General features: G+C 49.1%; 1 pseudogene; it reads right to left on the reverse strand.

Annotated features, from left to right (window-relative positions):
* Positions 1–1,077: 1,077 nt before the first annotated feature.
* Positions 1,078–3,749, reverse strand: LOC136057451 (olfactory receptor 14C36-like; annotated as a pseudogene).
* Positions 3,750–6,093: the final 2,344 nt, after the last annotated feature.

Genomic DNA, 6,093 nt, shown 5'->3' on the forward strand with positions numbered 1-6,093 from the left:
TTTGCCTCGTTCATGAAGGTCTAGGTCAAGCTCAGCAGCGTGTATACCTGTTTCAGAAGAGAAGTTCCCCATAGGACTTTTCGTTGTTTTTTTTTGTTTGTTTGTTTTGTTTTGTTTTATGTTTTTCCACTCAGAGAGAAAGATAAAAACTGTCTGCATGTCACAAGACACTCTTTTTCCTTTTGGATCGACCCAGCAGTGGGTGCTCGCTGCCGTCTCATCTTCAGCGTTTAGCATAAGGCCTTGGGTTTATTGGACACTCTCTCTTGCTCATTTTATTTGATTTATTAGATTTAATTCCAATTATATTATATTATATTGTGTTATTTTGCTTTCTGATATCTCATTTAGTAAATTAGCTTTCCTCCTCAGATCATTGCCGCAGTTTTGTTATTAGGCCTATCTCCCTTTTCCCTTCCCCTTTCCCGGGGCATGGGTCCATGGGTCCCCCGTACCAATCGTCACAGAACCAGGCCGATCCAGCCTGTAAACCATGAACAATATCTCATCTAATTCTCACCTCTTTTAACTTAAAACTGTTCCTCCTTGTGCTGTCACTATCTGCCCATGTGAAAAGTTGATTCCTCTCTTGTTCCTTAGCTCCCTTTAAGGACTGGAAGGCTGCAATGTGTTCTGCTCTGAGCTTTTTCTTTTCCAGGCAGAAGAAGCCCAGCTCTTTCAGCCTGTCTTCATAGGAGAGGTACTTCAGCCCTCTGATCATCCTTGTGGCTTTCCTCTGGACCTGCTAGAAAAGCTCTGTGTCTTTTTTGTTCTGGGATGTCCCAGACATGGACACAGTACTCCAGATGGGGCCTTCTGAGGTCTGAGTAGAAGACAATCCCCTTCCTTGCTCTGGCCACCACTTCACCTTTGATGCAGCCCAGGGTACACTTGGCCTCTCAGGCTGCAAGCATGCACTGCTGACTCATGTTAAGGTTTGCATCTACCAGGACCCCTAAGATCTTCCCTGCAGAGCTGCTCTCAAGGAGTTCTCCTGGACTGTACTCATATCAGAGACTGTCCCCACACAAGTGCAAAACCTTGCACTTGATCTTGTTGAATGATGTTTCCTTGGGCTCACTTTTCAAGCCTGTCTAGCTCCCTCTGGATGGCATCTCTTAATTCTGTTGTTAAAACTGCACCACTCAGCTTGCTGTCATCAGCATACTCGCACAGGGTGCACTCTAGATCATCATCCATGCCACTGATAAAGACATTGAAGAGCTCTGGTCCCAAGGATGACCCCAGGGGACACCCCTTGTGACTGGCCTCCAGCTGCTAGAGAACATATACCTGAGAGCCCTTTCCCACAGCCATTTGGCTGCGAACTTCCAACCAATTTCTCATCCAATGAAGTGTCCACCCTTCAAATCCATCTCTCATATCTCTTCATAGAGATAAGGAAGTGATGTGGGACCATGCCAGAGGCCTTTCAGAAGTCCAGGTAAATCTCAGAACGAAGGTTGTGTTACAGTAAAACACATCTTTTTATAGCACATACAATTAAATTGTTCATTAAATTGTTTCTTTGCCTTGTAGCACCTGCAGCTGGCACCTGGTAGATAAGAGTGTTTCTTAGCAACCTTCACTTAGGAATCCCGAGCACTGTGACTGACAGTGTCTGCAATTCAGCAGATGTCCAAAGCATTGAGAGGTGAATCGTTCCCAGCTCTACAGTGACACAACACTGTGGGTCGGACAGCAAGAACAGCAATAACTAACTTGTACACAGGGCTAATTTAGGAAGTTATTATTGTTCACGTTAAAGAAAAGGTCAGGATGTGAGACAACAAAACTGAAATACAAACATAGCAAATCACTTCCATTTCAGCCATTAATACACAACATTTGTTATCATTAGGCTCTAAGCAAGGAAAAAATAAGGTGCTTTTTGTCTCCACCTGAGAGCTGTTTAATTTATTTTCCCCCCATCCTGTTGAGGAGGGGCAGTGACAGAGCAGCAGAGGCAGGCAAGGTGAGCACAGCACATCTGGGGTTGCTGAGTTTCGGGGTGATTTTGGGGCCCCAGCCCTTCAGCACAGTGTCTCCGTGTCCATTCCCCTCTGCAGGACAGCCCGGCTCCACCACCCCTCAGGCAGCCCCAGGGAGCTCTGTGCAGGCACCGCTTGGGGCAGCATGCATGCAGGGCTACGGAGGTGTGCCCCCAGCACAGCCCCTGACTCCTCACATCCTCCTTCGTACAGCACCTACTTCCTCCCTTTTATTTCATTTCCCTCCTCAACACAGTGCCCTCTGGACGACCTGTTAGCTCTTTTCTCCCCAGTATGGCAAATTCCCATTGCTTGTTATAACGTAACGAGCAACTTTCTAATTTGGTGCACTATAAGTCAAAACAATTTATATGCAACCCAAGAAAAAGTTTCAGGATGAGCACAATTGGATTCCTTTCGATGAACTAATCTATTGGTCCTTAGGCTAAAACGTGCATCCCTTTTGCTAATCCAGCCTGTATCTCCTCCACAGTGCCTGCTGGCATCTCATTTCTCTAAAGATACAGAGGTAAGAACGGGGGCTGCATGAGAGTCAGCACTGACCCAGAATTCGTATGGGCTCCAGGAGATAGAGAGCATCGTGATGCCTCAGTAGAAGCAGACAGAATCCAAACGCATGTTTAGAAACATAATAACCAATAATATTTATTGCACACTCACACATATAAATGAACAGCAAAAAAAAAATGTATCAATTAATAGAAATAAATAAGCATTTTAAAGGTGAAAATGCATAATATGAGCCTGCTACAGGAATGACAGTGAGTCAGTTGTAGAGAAAGATGAGAAGTTAATCCCTGTTGAAATGTGTCCTTGCCATCATTTTCCCCACTGCATCCTTGAGTTCCTGGTTCCTCATGCTGTAGATGAGGGGGTTCAGTGTTGGAGGCACTACTGAGTACAAAAATGACACCACCAGGTTCAGGGATGGGGAGAACAGGGAAGGGGGATTCAGGTAGGCAAAGAAGTCCGTGCCCACAAACAGGGAAACCACGGCCAGGTGAGGGAGGCACATGGAGAAGGCTTTTTGCCGGCCTTGTTCAGAGGACATCCTCAGCACGGCCCTGAAAATGTGCACGTAGGACAGCACTATGAATACAAAGCACCCAAATATGGCAAGAACACTTACCACAGTAAATCCAGTTTCCCTGAGGTAGTCTGATTGCGAGCATGAGAGCTTGAGGATCTGTGGAATTTCACAAAAAAAAAAAAAAAAAGGTCCAGAACATTGCCCTGGCAAAGTGGTATAGAAAATGTATTGGCAATGTGCAGCTGGGAAAAGAAAAACACAGTGCCTCAGGCAACTTCAGCCATGGTGGCACAAGCTCTTCTGCCCAGGAGGGTCCTGTAGTGCTGGGGCTTGCAGATGGCAACAAAGCGGTCATAGGCCATGACTGTGAGAAGGGAATACTCTGCTGAAAACAAAAACAAAAAGAAAAATACCTGTGCAGCACATCCTGCGTAGGAGATGGCCCTGGTGTCCCAGAGGGCATTGGCCATGGCTTTGGGGAGAGTGGTGGAGATGCAGCCCAGGTCGAGGAGGGCTAGGTTGAGGAGGAAGAAGTACATGGGGGTGTGCAGGCGCTGGTCGCAGACTACGGCTGTGCTGATGAGGCCGTTGCCCAGGAGGGCAGCCAGGGAGATGCCCAGGAAGAGCCAGAAGTGCAGGAGCTGCAGCTGCCGCGTGTCTGCCAACGCCAGCAGGAGGAACTCGCTGATGGAGCTGCTGCTGGGCATCTGCTCTGCTGTTCCTGGGCGTGGAGTTGCTGTTAGGAGTTCAGAAGATAATGACAAATCAAGACCATCCTCAGAGACAGTCAGTTTCCACATCCCATACCTTTACCCCGTCTGCACTCAGAGCTCTCATTCCAAACTCTGTGCAATTAGGTTTGCCTTTGATAAAGTGTCCTGTTGGCAGGGTAAGTGCGTGTTCACGTCTGCTGTAAATGACAAGGGAGAGGGAAGGCTGAAAGCATCTTAGGAGAATGTTCACAGAACGGCAGATTGAGAAAGGAGCAATGCAGGATTCTCAGAGATGTGTTGCTATTTCCCAGCTCCTTTCAGATTCCTGCCTCCAACCCTGTCCCCTTCCCTAAGAACAGCAAATGGAAAATCCCTGCCTTGTCTCTCCTCTTGCAAAGCACCCTTGGAAACATTCTGGGGTGCAGTGGAGCTGTGATGCCCTGCCCCAGACAGCAGCTGTGGCAGCAGAAGTCCCCTGCCCGGCCCACACGTCTCCCCACAGCACCCTGGGCAGCTCCCCGGGCAGGCTGAGTGCTGAGCCTGGCAGGCGGCAGAGTCCCTGACCCGGCACAGCCCCTGGGGCACAGCAGGGACCCTGCTCTGCACGACAGCCCTGAGCACCCGGCTGCACCCCCAGCAGCACAGCCTGCAGCCGTCCTGGGACACGCAGCCCTCAGGGCTGTGCACTGACATTGCATCAGCGAAGCCCTCAGATGGAGCAGGTCTTTTACCATGAGAAAGAAACAAAGAGCGATTGCAGCCTGAGCTGCCATGAGATATCCCTGATTTACTGATCCCTCCAGGAAAAGCAGCTGCATTGCTTGCAGCGAGAGACTTACTGTGTTAAAGGCTGTGAGTAACGCTGCTCCAGTGAGCTCACAGCCTGCTCACATCCCACATATCCTGTAAGTTCCCTCTCCTTTCTCTCTTCTCCCAATCACCTGCAGATCATGTCCCCAGCATTAATACGTGGTGCACAGGAGCTGCTCCTGGGCACAGCTGTTTCTCTGCAGCTCTGCCCGCTTGTATGAGCTCCTTGTGTCAGACCAACTCAGCGGGAGAGGATGTGATTTTCTTCTCCCCATCTCCCTGGAGATGTCCGTGAGTCTCCATGGCCAACAGCTTCTGAAAGGCTGCTGGATGATCACAGAATCACACATAATGGAGAGGTAGAATGGCTTAGGTTGGAAGGGACATTAAAGTCACTCACTCCCAACCCTCCTGCCATGGGCAGCGTTGCCAACCCCCAGATCATGTTGTCCAACAACCCATCCAACATGGCCTTGAATGCCTCCATGGTTGGGGCAACCACCACCTCCTTGGACAATCTGTTCCAGAGCTTCACCACCATCCATGTGCAAAAATTTCAGGAGAGTCACTTGCTCACTTACAGACAATTGCTGATGAACAAGGTACCTGGGGTGCTCCTAGATGTGGGCAACACTGCCTGCAAGCTGTGGTAGACAACCTCAGAGATAGCCACCTCCTTTCTGAGCATTATCTGGGGGCCAAATGTGAATGGGAGTATTCTTGGCCATCCTAAATGACACAAGAGCTCTGATTTCAGGACACTTGAGAGTATCATTTTTCACCTGTCCCCTTGGAGCATGCCGAGTTATACCGCTGACCGAATGGATGAGCTCAGCGTAAGAGCCAGGTCATTGTCTCTGCTCCATCTGTGCCATATTCTGGAGTTCAAGGCATTACAAAGCTAGGACACACCTACGCTCCTTCAGTGATGACACCTGAGTTTGTTCTGGGCTCTCTTTTGAATGGCAGTTCCCTGGGGTCTCCAGCACACCCACAGCCAGCTGGCAAAATGCAGCACAGCACCTTCAGGAAAGCCATGCCCTAGGAGTGTTGGTGCTGGCTGGACAGCTCCAAGCCCCACAATGGCTCTATTGCCCACGTGCCCCAATCTGAGCACCACTACCATTGTGTAGACACAGGATCCAGCCAGGGTACATCCAGTGATGCTTTGGGAATGGAAAGTAGTGTCTTTACACTAAGGAGAACACCAAAACTATGAACTCATTGAGACAGAAATCTTTTTGCATTTGCAGACCTAGGATCTTCTTGGATCACAGAAACTTGGCAGGATGGTTCCCACCTGTGAAGTGATGAAAAAGAGGGATAAGGACTCTTCACAGGGGGTGGTCAAGGAAGACTACTGCTCTCTATATGAGAGCACACTGAGCTCTGCCTGGAGAGGGCAGAGGATCCCACTGTGAACTGATGGAAATGGCTGAAAGAGGAGACCAGCAGTGCCTGTTACTGGTTTCCTGATCAGGAAGAACAAGAGGAAGGGGACCTAAAAAGACAAACAGGAGCCCCACAT

This window comes from Cyrtonyx montezumae, unplaced genomic scaffold, assembly GCF_038088225.1.
Source record: "Cyrtonyx montezumae isolate F1298 unplaced genomic scaffold, pur_monq_1.0 scaffold_67, whole genome shotgun sequence".
Taxonomy (NCBI): domain Eukaryota; kingdom Metazoa; phylum Chordata; class Aves; order Galliformes; family Odontophoridae; genus Cyrtonyx; species Cyrtonyx montezumae.